Here is a 16489-nt window from a genome sequence, read left to right as displayed (position 1 = left end):
TACTCAATAATATAATATATACAAACTTCTCAAATTTCATTATTTGATTCGGCAGCCGTTTCGTCGTAATATCTGTTAGTTTTTAATATGAATTTTCGTCTCACCTTTATCTGCGCCTAATAAAGGCGGAGAATATAAATTTTATTTGGAAATACAATTATTTCTTAAAATCTGACACGTGTTTCGATGTATTCCAGATCATTTTCAAATAAACGTTGATTGCAAATGACACGTGGTTCGATGCAAATGATGCATCGAACCACGTGTCACAATAGATTTTAAGAAATAGTAGTATTCTCCAGTTTGTCTTGTGACCCGGGTTCGAATCTTGTAGCGGAAGTAAAGAGGAACTTCTCCTCTAATCAGAGGAATTCATATTATCAAAGTGAGTTCTTGGTTTGCTAAATAATTAAGTTCAGGCGTTCATAGTCATTGTCGGCTAGTTATTTGTGAAATATTCGGTCTTATTTATATAAATCCTCAGACGAATGTGCGGTAAAATGATGTTTGATAGATGTTCGAATGGTGAAATAAGAAAGAATGCAAGGCTGTGATAAGCAATATCGATAAAATTAAGAAAGGTGTGTTAAGATGGATTGCACACGTGGAACGTATGAATGAGGAAAGAACGGTAAAACAAATTTATGACACGAATGTATTTGGAAAAAGAAACAGAGGAAGACCGAGGAAAACTTGGCACGATCAGGTATGTCAAATACTTGAAAGCGGCCGGGTCAGGAGTCGCAACAATCGGCGGATGTGTATAGAGATACATGAATGTGGAAGAGGCGAAGAATATTTGAAAAGACAGAGTGGTGTGGCGTTCTATTCTCTCTGTCTACCCCTGCGGGAAGCGGCGTGATGGTTAATTAGTAAGTTAGTTTATTTTTTATTGTAACTGCAGACAGTTGGTAGAATTCCATATCGAATTGTTGGGTAATATATCCAAAATAATACAAGGTTTGTTGGATTGAATTCTACATTTATTTATGTATATGTTAATGGAAGAAAAGGGATATTGTTTGTTCCTTAAATGACCAGGAAATAAATTTCTTCATCTCCCAAACAACAATTAAAATCACTTGGGCATCATATTGTTCTCGGAACATGACGTTTCGATGTGTTTATCATTCCCTCATTCTATTAGGTGGGCGAACGATGTTTTTACAAAAGCACGGCAGCCAACAATACAAAAAACAAAAGGTTCGAATCAAACATAACACTAAATTTATCACAAAAGTAAAAATACAATTAACCTTTCCATAAACAAGTATGAAACGCTTCCTACCTGTCTTCGAAACTGACTATGAAATACATGCTTACTAGATTTAGTGATAGTACACAAGATTAATAAAAAGGTAGTTTTAAACGGTGTTTAATATTAAAATCAAGAAGTTTTGATTTGTCTCTTTTTATAGTTTACCTTCGCTTTCGCTGTTACCTGTTTAAAGTCACATATTGTTTTCTATACAGATGAACACGCAGTCGAATATCGTATCTCTGCGCGCGCAGGTTGGTTTTTCTCTACCGCCATTTTTTGAATATTTCAATAAGCATCTGTGTCAGTTTTCGCCTAAAAAGTGCATTATTTCAAATATATTAAGATAAAAAATTGTTGAAATTTACGTCTAGGACCCTACTTTATGCAGTGAATAAAATTAGGAGTGATTTAGTGCATATTTTTCGAGTTTCATCGATAAATTCACGATTTGATTGAATAAATGTAACTTTTTTGTGTAAAATACCAATTTTAATACATGGCTGTGTGGGTTTTGTGAAAAAACTTCTAAACGAAAGGTAAAAAAACATTAATTACTTAAAATTAAACACTGTTACATAAAAATTAAGAAAAAAACATAACCTTAATTTAGCGTACCTGTATATATTTTTACAATTTCGTTTCTTAATATAGTTTTGTGTTTATTTTTATATATGTTTTCTTCTTTCGATCCTTATAAGTACACGCTGGTGCATATGGCACTGCTGAGAGTTGATGTATAGTCGTTAATTCAACAAAAGCAGTGTGATTGATTGATTGATCCTCCTTTTACGATGCCGGTCATCAAATAGGAGGAATAAAATGCATGTATAAATATGTATATATTTATATCAATCAAACTAAATCATCAATCAAAAATTATCAATCAAAAATATATGTTTTGAATTTTTCGTTTATTTTAACGCCATAAGACAGTTTTGATGTGGTGCCCAATACACCATTGAAATCGGATGAGGTCGAAAAAAAATGGATGACGGTTAATAATTTAGCTACACGAGCTAATACGAGTTCCGGTATGCAGCCACGAGTGTCCGAGTCATTGCTTTTATTTACTTTTTCCAAAAAATAATTCCTGCTTCTAACCAACGTCCTTCATTCACGTCCTATCTATCCGTTCAAATTTATTCCACTCCTAAATTTAAGATTATGTCTGATCGTCCGCTATAATATAATTTACGTTCAGGTTGACACCGCGTCTCCAATCCGGCGCCCTATGTACAGTGCGTGCATAGAGAATTAATTACGGTAGGCAGTAGAAGTAGATAGTAAGGTAAGCTGGTACTATTTACTAGGTTAGGCAGTAGAGATAGGCAGTAAGGTCAGCTAGGTACTACTCAGTAAGGAAGGGTAGGTACTGGTTGCGTTTTAATATGTCATGCGGGTAAGTTAGGATAGGCACTGGTTTTCTGCCTATATGGAATGCACGCCCCTGCCTATGCACCATCTGTGTGTTAATAGATGGAAAAATATTTCGGGAAAAAACTAATTTTCGCAAATTTTGTAGATCCCACTTTATCATTGGACGTTTCGGTATTATAAGAATATTGTAGTAATTGGAATCTGTCCATACTCTAACTTCCTACATTATGGCCTTTTATACAGTGAAATATGACATTTTATACATAAGAATAAGAATTTGCTTCCAATAGACATAAAATGTGTTTAGGGATAAGCAAAAAAAACATTTCATTACAAAATTCAGAAATAATAGGGGTACTAAGTATGACAAATTATATTTCTATATAATAATTATTAATTCAGCATTACCTTTGTGGAATGACATGTTGATTATTTAAAAAAAAATCGGGTTTGATTCGGGTGGGGCTCAAATAAATATAAGTGTTTTTTTCATTCTAATATTTGTTCAATATTACCGCGGACTGGTACTTGAAGCGGAGGGCTGACCTCCTTTCGTTCGTGTGTTAACGATCAAGATAACACTGCGTTCATGTGATGCAGTGCTCTATGCACCACCGGGTGCGGATAAGGTTTAAAAAAATACTATTCGCCTGTAGATGAAAACATCTGTAGTTTTCGAAACTAGTCTTGTGTAATGAAATAAAATTGATTAAAATGATACTTATACAAGTTTCTTGAATGTTTTTCGCAGATACTTTTACACATTTTATAATTTTAAAAAAAAATTAATAGTGATTAAAAAAAAGTTGTTTTATTTTATTAAGTTGATATACAAATGTTGAACTTTTTTTAAATATCTCTGTATGTATACCGTCAAAACTTCTGTGTTGTTTTGTGTTTCTGCGGTGTAGGAGTATTCATTAATGATTCATAATTAATCTCTCTGAATAGGCATATAAAATATAAACCTAGACATGTGAATGAGATGAGTCGTATTACATAAGGTTTTAAAAAGAACAACAAAAAATTAAGACATGTAACGAAATTAGAGTCCTTGAATTTAAGTACCTACTAAGCGCCACATACGAATGATTTCTGACAAAACAGTGATTTAATTATCTTTAAATAACATGTAAAAAACACGAAGAATAAAAAATATCGTTCATAAATATAAATGGTAAACATTGAGTGTAAGTCCCTCTCCAAGCACAAGAGCTTAGTCTTATTATTGGAGAGGAACAGCGTGACTAACTAACTCACTAACTAACCATCACGCCGCTTCCCCGCAGGGATAGGCAGCGAGAATAGAACGCCACACCACTCTGTCTTTGCAAACATTCTTCACCTCTTCCACATTCATGCATCTCCTCATACTTACAAGCCGATTATTTCGACTCCTGACCCAGCCGCTTTCTAGTATAAGTATTTGACATACCTGATTGTGCCAAGTTTTACACCTTTAGAGATGCTGAACCAGGATGAGAATGAACCACTAACCCAATGCATGTAGTGCTATCCTCGTATCTATGTACAAGGATGCAATGCCTTGGATAAGTTTACTGCTTACTCCATACTCAGATAACACCTTCCATACTGCTATAATATATATATATATATATATATATATATATATATATATATATATATATATATATATATATATATATATATATATATATATATATATATATATATATATATATATATATATATATATATATATATATATATATATATATATATATATATATATATATATATATATATATATATATATATATATATATTTATATATATATATATATACATAAATATTTATATTTATATATATATATATATATATATATATATATATATATATATATATATATATATATATATATATGGGTAGACTCGCTAAAATATAAACATTAATTTCCAATATGCCCTGTATATTGTGCATCCAGCGCATCACTTCGAACATGGCCAACTCTAATCCCATTTAAATATATAAATATATTATGATTCTTATATGTAAAGTTAGCGAATTTATCTTCTGTCAGACGGGGGAGCGTTGCAGTCTGAATACAGTACAGGCTTAGTGGAGTAAAGAAAAAGCCCTAGACGGGTTTGGAACCCAGATGTCTTTGTTGGCGACCGGTCAACTAATCTATTGGGCTATTGTCTACCTCACGTATTGCGGTTCTCAACTTTTTGCGACTTTCAAACAGCTGTGCTTCCATTACCGCTGGTTCTAAAACTTCATCTATTGTATTCCTTCGGAAAGATTTTGGAGATGTTATATGGATAGTATAACAGATTCACTTATATATTTTTTTCAAAACGAGTCATGTTTTGGCTTAGTGAATTTGATATAATTTTTATTCCATCAAAAAAGATTTGTAGTTATTTGATATCTTATCAAAGATGAAGAAGAATATGGAAGTCTTGGCATTTTCATCTCACCAATAGATGTCTTTAGTGAAGTTCAAGTGATTTAAGAACAATGTTTCTAAATTGGTTCATATATATATAACTTCCAAGAATTTGAGTAGTGTGGTTATCAATCATGGGTAGAATTGGTGAATGTTATGGTTACAGATGTGATGGATTTTTTTTTCTCATTGCTTTGTGCATTATTTTTTATTTTATTTCGCTTAAATAATGATTTCTAACAAAGTATCATAAAGTAATACGCTCTACTTTTTTTCATATCGATACGAAACGCCAAGAAGATCGATATTCATTGAAAAAAGACAATTGTATTTAACGAACTTTATTTTTGATTGATAAAAGTTTAAAAATAAAACGAAAAAAGTGATACATGTGAGTGAAAAAGTTGACCAAACAGTGAATGAAAATGAAGTGTTTAAGATGAAAGAGCCTGAAATGAAAGTATTGCCTGCACAGTTTGGGAGGTATTGGATTTGACTGCGGCACATAACAAAACAAGGTAAGCGATGTTTTCGTTTTTTTTCTTCGTTCTTTACTTTTACTCTTTTGTTATTTATTTTAATGCAATAAAGTTTATTCATTTAGGTTTACTTAGGGTACAACAGGGTGAAAAGACGAAATACAGATTTGTGTAATTTTTCTATTTTAAATTTATGGTTTATGTATCAATATTCAAGTATAAATAGATACATACCTTATAAAAAACAAATATTCCTAGAATCCGAATAAACAAAGTCAATACACATTGCAAATAAATATGATTTCATGTAAACATACAATAAAAAAACGTTGCGTAAATTTAATCATAAAATGGAAAACATTCACCCCTATTGATAGGCTAGTTTAAATTAACGATTAATGATGACAAAGGATTTTTTTTCAATTTTCATATCCACCTCTCCCCTCAACTCTTTACCTGATCCTTTTTCCTTCGCCTTGACTTGTTTTTCATCGATTTACAGTTTCATTTTTATAAACGATTTTTTTTAAAATTGTAATTTAAAAAAATAAGTTACTAACCATCACGCCACTTCTCCGCAGGGGTAGGCAGAGAGAATAGAACGCCACACCACTCTATCCTTGCAAACATTCTTCGCCTCTTCCACGTTCATGCATCTCCACATACCTACCCGCCGATTGTTTCGACTCCTAACCTGACCACTTTCAAGTATTTGGCATACCTGATCGTGCCAAGTTTATCTCGGTCTTCCTCTGGTCCTTTTTTTCGATTACATTCGCCTCATAAATTTGTTTTACCGTTCTTTCCTCACTCATTCGTTTTACATGTGTTTTAGAAAATAGATTGTAATTTATTTTCCAAGAAAGTTAAATGATTTAAAAAAATTCACGAACCAAAAAGTTTCAATACTTTCAATATATTGTCAATAACATATGAACGATGGGTATTATTTTTTTTTAATCCTTTTTCTTTCGTACTGCATTCAAACAAATTAATTTTTGCTTGAGGCAAGGACCAGAACAGAACTTTTTATTTATAATTTTTTAAAAATATTTTCACCTTAAGGACGTCTTTAAGTTAGGGGATTTTAAAATAACTTTTTTGTAAAATGGGCGGAAACCTTTTTGAAAACTTTGAACGGCCGATCCCAGTCATATATGGATAAGAGACATGTCCTGAAATACTTGTTGTGCAATTTTATTCCATATGAGGTAATGAAATAAAGACGAGTTTTGTAAACAATAGTTTTTATGTGCTACGCCGTGCTGGTCGTCATTGGAATCACAAGGACTTTTCGAATTTCAACATTCTTATACAAAATTTAATTAAAATCTTTGGTCACAATGATAGTTGTCTTATATCGTTAATCCACATACTCAGACAACGAATACTTCTTCATCTTTTTCAAATATTCAAGAAACTTGTATATCATTTTAAGTAATTTTATTTCATTACAAACGATTAGTTTCGAAAACAATAGATGTTTTCATCTACAGGTGAATAGATTTTTTTTCAAAAAACCTTATCTGCACCCGGTAGTGCATAGAGCACTGCATCATATAAACAGAGTGATTTCTTGATCGTCAACACATGAAGGAAAGGTAATCAGCCCTCCTCTTCAGGTACCAGTCCAGGGTAATATTAAATAAATATAAGGGGGAAAATTCACTTATGTTTATTTGAATTCTCCCCTGGGGATTGAACCCGGGACCTCCAGTACGGTAGCCGGGCGTGATGACCATTTCACTACGGAGGCGGATAAATACGAATACTTGGGAACTTACCACTTATGCTGCAGATGCGTTAAGATAATCGAAGCAATGATGAACCCATCTCTGTCATTTTTATCTAAGCTGAGATATCGTACGAAAGTTAACGTTTAAACTATGTAGTGTAGATAGTTATACTCTCATTTATATATAACGACTTTGGCCCTTTAAAACGGGCTGTCAATCAATATTGTCAAGTAGTTAGTGAAACCGATAAGAAATGAGATAATTTTTATTTATTGAATATAATAAATTGAAGCCATTGACACTCCCCGTAGATAACGCTTCAAAAATAAAAGATTTCAGTATAATTCCGATCCTGATAATAATTTAAAGTAATTTTTAATTTTTTTATTTATGTAAGTGACCCATCATCGTGCAAAAATAAGAAACAGCTCCATCCCCCTCTTCATCCTTCAACGTCCCAAGGACACAACTCTAACATTTAAACAAAGCTTCACATACGGTGTTTGGAAATGATGCGGAATGCATCGAAACACGTGTCACAGTAGATTTTATGAATTAGTGTAATTTACTAACTAAAACATAAATTGAAAATTAACCATTTTAACTCGCTAAAATATAACCTCATTTTAAATATTATATTTGGTTAAATGTATACATAGCTTGTAAAGCATACTAGTAAAGAGAGTTGTATTTGTAAATTACCTACTTTTAAATAAAATATTTAGTACATAGCTTGTAAAGCATACTAGTAAAGAGAATTGTATTTTTAAATTACCTACTTTTAAATATAATATTTAGTTAAATGTATACATAGCTTGTAAAGCATACTAGTAAAGAGAATTGTATTTGTAAATTACCTACTTTTAAATAAAATATTTAGTTAAATGTATACATATCTTGTAAAGCATACTAGTAAAGAGAGTTGTATTTATAAATTACCTCATTTTAAATAAAATATTTAGTTATATGTTTACATAGCTTGTAAAATATATGGATAAAGAGAGTTGTATTTATAAATGACCTAATTTTAAATAGAATATTTAGATATTAGTATAAACGGCTTGTAAAACACATGGGTAAAGAATGTTGTATTTGTAAATTACCTACTTTTAAATAAAATATTTAGTTATATGTAAACATGGCTTGTAAAACTTATGCGTAAAGAGAGATTTGTATTTGTAAATTACCTAATTTTAAATACAGTATTTAGTTATATGTATTTTAACCTTGTAAAACTTATGCGTAAAGAGAGTTGTATTTATAAATTACCTCATTTTAAATAAAATATTTAGTTATATGTTTACATAGCTTGTAAAACATATGGATAAAGAGAGTTGTATTTATAAATGACCTAATTTTAAATAGAATATTTAGATATTAGTATACACGGCTTGTAAAACACATGGGTAAAGAATGTTGTATTTGTAAATTACCTACTTTGAAATAAAATATTTAGTTATATGTAAACATAGCTTGTAAAACTTATGCGTAAAGAGAGATTTGTATTTGTAAATTACCTAATTTTAAATACAGTATTTAGTTATATGTATTAAAACCTTGTAAAACTTATGCGTTAAGAGAGTTGTATTTGTAAATTACCTCATTTTCAATAAAATATTTAGTTATATGTATACCTAGCTTGTAACACATATGGGCAAATAGAATTGTACTGGAATGGTATTTGCACATTCGATCCCAAGTGCATTCATTACAAAATTTTTGAGAGTTCAATTCTCTCCCCGAACGGTTAGCAAATTCTCCAAATGCACGTGAACTCGTATGCACGTGAAGCTTGCAGTTCCGTTAAACTTTCACGACCTTCTCCCCGTAGTGGAACTCGCAAAGAATTGAATCGCGGAACAGTAGAACGGGAGGAGAATTATACTGATGGAGTTCCATTCACGTGAGGGTCTTTTGTTTCGGAATAAAAACGGTGGAAAGGGTGAAAGTCGGTGGAATTGTGGAACTTACAAAGCAAATAGAAATAATGGACTGCATTATGGACTGCACTATACATGAAAGAATAATTATGCAGACATATTATTTTAATTAATGCAATAATGTATACTGCTTATTAAAAAAGAAATTCTTACACTTTACATTTCGTAATTTCATGGAACATGCAATCATTTATATATGTTTAAAACTTTTAAAAAATCCAACATAGGCATACATTATGACATTGTACTGCCGCGTGTGTGCCGCGGCACACTGGTGTACCGTGGAGATTAGTTGGTGTGCCGCGGAAAAAACGTCTAGTTTTTTGAAAATAACACAATTTCTCTAAATTTTGATTACCAGTGTTTAGTTAAGTAGGCTCACATTTCGCATTAAACATAATATGTTAAACATGTTCCCATAATATGGTACATATGCACCTCTTAAATGTCTTAATTTGGTAGGTGTACCTTGAATAGAAAAATGTTTGTGAAACACTGCATTATGGTATGGTATTTGGTCACAACTAAAGACTTATCTTTTTCGAATCTCCGATTCTATCAATTACGTTAAAATAAGAATTAAATAATAAATTCACAGCCTTCTTCCTTTAAAACACAGATTCACAAATTTTTTTAGTCTAGCGCCCCCTATTAAAAATTCTCAAACGGGAAAATAAAATCGCCAGAATATTCCATCATAGAAAGAGGGAAGCAATAAAAATATATATCTTACTTCTTAGCACTTCTCTGTCTCTTTGAGCTTCAATTGCCCTGTAAAAGTCTTCTAGAAAGCCCACTTTGAGAAATGCTGCTATAAGCAATATTCGTTCAATTTTTTTATGTGGAGTGCACACTACTCAAACATGGTTGTCAATCATGAGCAGAATGGTGAATGTTACACACGTGTAAAGTGATCACTAACCCAGCCTATGACAGCCCCTGTAAGTACTATCTGCCCACTGATTGCAAACGGCTATATATGGTATCAAACGTTTTGATCAATATCACTAGTCCGTCTTTGGTCGGTTGGAAGATATTGCTTTTTAGCAATAAGCCCGCCAATGTACTTTTTATTTTCTGTACATGAAGTTTAAATAAATAAATAAATAAATAAATAAATAAATAAAAATTTGTGTTACGGAGTTTTTGGCAAGGGAATGAAATTAATTATGAGTTTTTTAACGTCTTAAAATTTAATAAACCCTGATGATGACAAGGTTCTTGTCGAAACCGGTAAGTTAAAGTGTACTAATAATAAAAAAGTGATTGAAACAAATTTGTTTAATTTTATAAAGTTTGTATTTTATTTATTATTTTTTTGACATCTCATCAAAGATGAAGAAGAATATGGAAGTCTGGGCATTTACGGGGCTTACGACCGTCATAGGCTGGTTTAAGTGATCACTTTACACACGTGTAACATTCACCAATTCTACCCATTATTATCACTTAAACCAGCCTATGACGGTCGTAAGCCCCGTAAATGCCCAGACTTCCATATTCTTCTTCATCTTTGATGAGATGTCAAAAAAATAATATGAAAATAACTCCTGTAATTGGAGATAATCCAGATTTTGTGAACAAGTATTTGGACACACTCAAAATGTTGTTTGTATTTTATTGTTCAAAAAACACATAAAAATTAATTTTGTGACAATTGTTTCGCCTAGTTATGGTATTTTCAAACGAATATCTTTATATAATATATTTTAATGTAATTAAACGCTGTCCAACAGTACACAATCTGAGACTGCGCATTAATTTAATGGAAAATTGGAAGTGTCTAGTGTATATTTTAAACGCAAAAATGTCAAAAGATTGTGTTTTCATGCACAAAGTAATATATCGTAAAATATCTCTAAGTACACTTCCGTGTAATATATTATCACATGTGGAAGTCCTTATAAAAATTTCGCGTCCTTTCTATATGGGTCCTTATCTGAGGACTGCATCCCTGGTTTCTTTATATTACAGAATTTAATATGAAAATTGCTAGTCGTATGTCATAAAAGGTCGTTCAGAATTTCATCAAGGACCCGTGTCTCGCTACAGCCTTAGTTTTATTTTTATATGCAATATTTGTTCAGCACAAAAAAAAGCCTTACTACCGGTTTTATTCTTATTTATCCATTAATATAATCTATCAATAAAAAATAAATATAAATTGTGTAAACCCTCATTACTATACTGCATTGTATATTTTGAAACGTGATTTGATGCAATGTCAATCAATTTCATTTACAAACATTGAATGCTTTCGCTTAGCCTAAGTTTGAGAGTTGTATCCTTTGATTGTTGAATGATAAGTGAGAAGTAAGAGTTATTTTTTGATGCATTCAATGTCATTTACAAACATCGCATGCTTTTGCTTAGCCTTAGTTTGAGAGTTGTAACCTTTAATTGTTGAATGATAACAGTAATTTCGTATTTTTAAAATTTTATTTATGTGGTCAATATAAGGGCTGTTTAGAAAAGGAAGTTATTCCAATTGAGAGCAAGTTTAGCATGAGGTAATTTATAATAATGTCGAGTGCATCGAAACGCGCGTGAATATTGTAATATAATTAAATAATTATATTATTACCATTAATATGGTACATACAAAATACAAAATTATTTAACGTATAAAATCACCACGAACCGTTTCAAGGCTATTATCACATTCTTATAAATTATATTAAAAAGAATCTATAATAAAAAATAAACAATATTTGGTGGTTAGTAGACCTTGGGTAGGAATCTCATGTTATAAATTGATTTTTACACATATTCGTCTAAGAAATCATATTTCAACGGCGTTTACTCGGCTTTCATCCTTGTTCAACCAAAAACAGGAGAAAAAAACGCATTTTTGACGATGCTTAAAAACGAGTTTAATAAATAGAAGTATTAACCAAGTAAAACTTAAATGAAAAATATACTTGTAAAAACTAAGTAACTAACTAACCGTCACGCCGCTTCCCCGCAGGGGTAGGCTGAGAGAATAGAGCGCCACACCACTCTGTCCTTGCAAACATTCTTCGCCTCTTCCACGTTCATGCATCTCCTCATACATACTCGCCGATTGTTTCGACTCTTACCTGACCACTTTGTATTTGGCAAACTTGATCGTGCCAAGTTTTTCTCGATCTTCTTCTGCTTCTTTTTCCAATTACATTCGCCTCATAAATTTGTTACCGTTCTTTCCTCACTCATTCGTTCTACATGTCCAAATCATCTCAACACACGTTTCTTAATTTTATCGATTATGCTTGTCTCAGCTTTGCATTCCTTCCTTATTTCACTATTAGAACATAATTACTCTCCTCACATTTATAATGTATCTTAACATAGTGATATTACGTTCTTACATCTAATTGTCTGTATGTTCATGGTAATGCAGTGGATAGTGAATAGATTTTATAGTAGAATAGAGTAAAGGGTGTCATGGTTCGAGTACTTCTGTGCTCTGTTTCAAAACAATAATACTCGCTCGTAAATTACGTGGAATAACAAGTACACGAGCATGGTTCTTTTATTGTAAAACACCATAGATACACAACCATGTTGCAAACATTATAAATAGGTACTTAGCACTATCCCACTCTTCCATATCCCACCACGAAATACAAAGGAAAATTGTTTTAATTTAATTTTTAAAGTTAATTTATTTATTTAAATATAAAATTTTTACAGCCCCGTTTTCTTGCCTCAAGAGAGCTTTTCAATACATAATGTCCTCTACCATAACGAGACTAAGCTCTTGAGCATGGAGAAGGTCTTACACTCATTGTTTATTGTTCATACTTGTGAATGATATCATTGTTTATGTTTATAATCAATATTTTGACGAAAATGACATAATATTGATTTTAAACATAATACATATACACATATTGTATAAACATATAAATACTTACTTTTTTAAAATGTTTTTCGCAGATACTTTGGGGCACATTTTATAAATTTTATAAAATTAATCAATTTTGTTTTAACCACTTTTTTGTTAATACAATTTAACCTACCGGTTTCGACAAAAACCTTGTCATCATCACGGTTTATTAAATTCTGAAACATTAAAAATATTATATACACACACACACATATATATATACATATATATATATATATATATATATATATATATATATATATATATATATATATATATATATATATATATATATATATATATAAATATATATATACATATACATATATATATATATATATATATATATATATATATATATATATATATATATATATATATATATATGTATATATATATATATATATATATATATATATATATATATGTATATTTATATATATATATATATATATATATATATATATATATATATATATATATATATATATATATATATATATATGTATATATATATATATATATATATATATATATATATATATATATATATATATATATACACATATATATATATATATATATATATATATATATATATATATATATATATATATATATATATATATATATATATATATATATATATATATATATATATATATATATATACTTTTTTGTTAATACAATTTAACCTACCGGTTTCGACAAAAACCTTGTCATCATCACGGTTTATTAAATTCTGAAACATTAAAAATATTATATACACACACACACATATATATATACATATATATATATATATATATATATATATATATATATATATATATATATATATATATATATATATATATATATATAAATATATATATATATATACATATATATATATATATATATATATATATATATATATATATATATATATATATATATATATATATATATATATATATATATATATATATATGTATATTTATATATATATATATATATATATATATATATATATATATATATATATATATATATATATATATATATATATATATATATATATATATATATATATATATATATATATATATATATATATATATATATATATATATATATATATATATATATATATATATATATATATATATATATATATATATATATATATATATATATATATATGTGTATATATATATATATATATATATACCTGAATGTCACGCCTCTTTGATTTGACATTGTGCCATGTGATTTTTAGTATCGTCGAACGAGGTTATTCTACCTATCGAGGGTTTTTTCTGCTTCGTGAAGTTTATTTTGGTTAAAGTGCCTACCCTGTAAAAATAATTTTGCCGAGCGTAAATAAAACATTTGTTTTTTGATTCACAGTGCTTCCTCGGTTGACTGCACTGATTCATATTTTTTTTACTAAACTATTAAATGCAACGTTTTTCTAAATCTGTTACACTGTTATTTAAGAAAACACTTGTTTTTTACCACTTGATTTTATTTATGCTGACTAGTTTCGGAAGCTAAGCTTCCATCTTCAGGACTAAATGTAAACTGTTACTATATACAGAACTAGACCAAAGCCGTTTAAACTTTATAATTGTTCTAGAAAGGTATATAAGATAAGGTGAAAACGCAATCGTAAAAAAAGGTTATTCGAATAATATTAAGTGATAGATACTACGGGAAAATACCAAAAAAAACGTTAAATAAAATAATATGGTCAAATACCATCCAATTAGAAGAACAATAAAAGAACACGAAAAAATTTAACTGAGCTTTTATTTAATATTGCATGGTGAATACCACCATTATCTTTAATAGTGATATTTCCTAGGTAAAAATGGTTTGATATTCTTTATAAAATGAAACAACTTTGTTTGAACCACTTTTTATTGATATTCCTTAAAAGCGGATGCATAAATCAAGTAATAAATTTAAAAATTTTTTTTTTATCATTTTTACTAAAGGAATAACCTGCAAAGGCTCTATTAAAGGCTTGTCTTCAGGTAGGATAGTATGGATAGGGAAGGTAAATGTCAAAAATATATTACAGACCAATTAAAAATAAATCTTTCTTATATTGATTTTGCAATTTGCGGGAATGTAACCCGCGACGTCACATTCGCCGTCGGGCGCCTACCCAACTACGCCATGGCGCCTGGCGCAACTATTACTTTGTTATTGAAACAAATTGATAGTTTATATATTAAATAATAAATCAAAAACTGATTTTTGAGTCACTAAGTTATATTTTACTATGAAAAACACATAATCAATTTTGTGACAATCGTTTCGGCTAGTTATTATTTTTTTAAAGAAAGATGCATGTGATTTTTTAATTTTAAAATATACTCCAATTTCATACTATTTCCGTGAGACTAAGCAGATCATTATAAGAAAAAGGTATCAAATGGTTGTAGAGTGGATTCGAACCGAGAAACTCTGACTCAAGAGCCCTCGACACTAACCACGGGACCACAACCCGACACGAATTATGTTTGGATTAGTTATGGCATTAATGCTATTATAACAAGGCGAAACAATTGTCACAAAATTGATTTTTAAATGTTTTTTTTAACAATAAAATACAATTTAGTAGACTAAAAAATAAGTATTTCATTTAACATTTAATACATAAATTAAAATGGAGTTGAACAAGTTGAACGCCAAATCTATAAAACCTAGCCTGTAGTTTTTTTTATTTCCTTCTCATAAAGATTAAGTTTTAAGTTGTAGTTTTAAAATATCATGCCGGAAAATATTTAATAATTTAAAGTGTATGTAATTTTCCAAAGCTCTAAACTGATTCTGTCACAAAAAATATGGAACCGTCATGTAGTATCATTGTCCTTATTTTCTTTTCTTTTTCCTACATGACACCTTTTTCATCCCCCATTTGTCACAATGACGTCACAAAAAGAGAAATCTCGCGTTCAACTGTTATTCTGTTATTGTTTCTTTTTTATTTTTATCCGGAGCTTTTTTACCCTTTGACGTGCTCCATTTAAGCCGTGTGTCCTTTGTAAGATCAAATGTAGAATTAACTGAAAGCTTTCATACAAAATGACCCAGTGACATGATAATACAAAACTAGCGAAGAGAGGGTGGATACTAAGCAAAGAGAGGGTATCACATTCGAGTTAATTGATACATAAGTTTAATTATAAATATATAAAAATGTAATATCGGCTGCCCTGTATTAAGGCCCAGTATTCGTTAAGTCGCAATTTAATTTTCTTCTAATCCAGTAACATTTAACTTAATTATTTTTTTTCCTGTCCGCCTCGTAGCGTAATGGTCAGCACGCTCGGCTACCGTACTGGAGGTTCCGGGTTCGATTCCCAGGGGGGTCAAATAAATATAAATAATTTTTTCACTCTTATATTTATTCAATAT

General features: G+C 29.7%; 1 protein-coding gene across 2 annotated transcripts in view; it reads left to right on the top strand.

Annotated features, from left to right (window-relative positions):
• The first annotated feature begins 1499 nt into the window (after positions 1-1499).
• Positions 1500-16489, top strand: part of Lrt (Leucine-rich tendon-specific protein) — a 137918-nt gene continuing 122928 nt past the window's right edge. Inside the window, exon 1 of one of the 2 annotated variants that reach the window (XM_088264295.1) lies at positions 1500-1797. The gene's annotated coding sequence lies outside the window, so the exon portion shown is untranslated. Of the gene's footprint in view, positions 1798-5336; positions 5571-16489 lie in introns of those variants that run through there. The other variant, XM_088264293.1, reaches the window with a different exon arrangement.

Source organism: Brachycentrus maculatus, unplaced genomic scaffold, assembly GCF_059751285.1.
Source record: "Brachycentrus maculatus isolate JH-2025_06_01 unplaced genomic scaffold, ASM5975128v1 h1tg000222l, whole genome shotgun sequence".
NCBI lineage: Eukaryota > Metazoa > Arthropoda > Insecta > Trichoptera > Brachycentridae > Brachycentrus > Brachycentrus maculatus.
The sequence above is the reverse complement of the archived record's forward strand: the minus strand, read 5'-3'. Positions and strand labels throughout refer to the sequence as shown.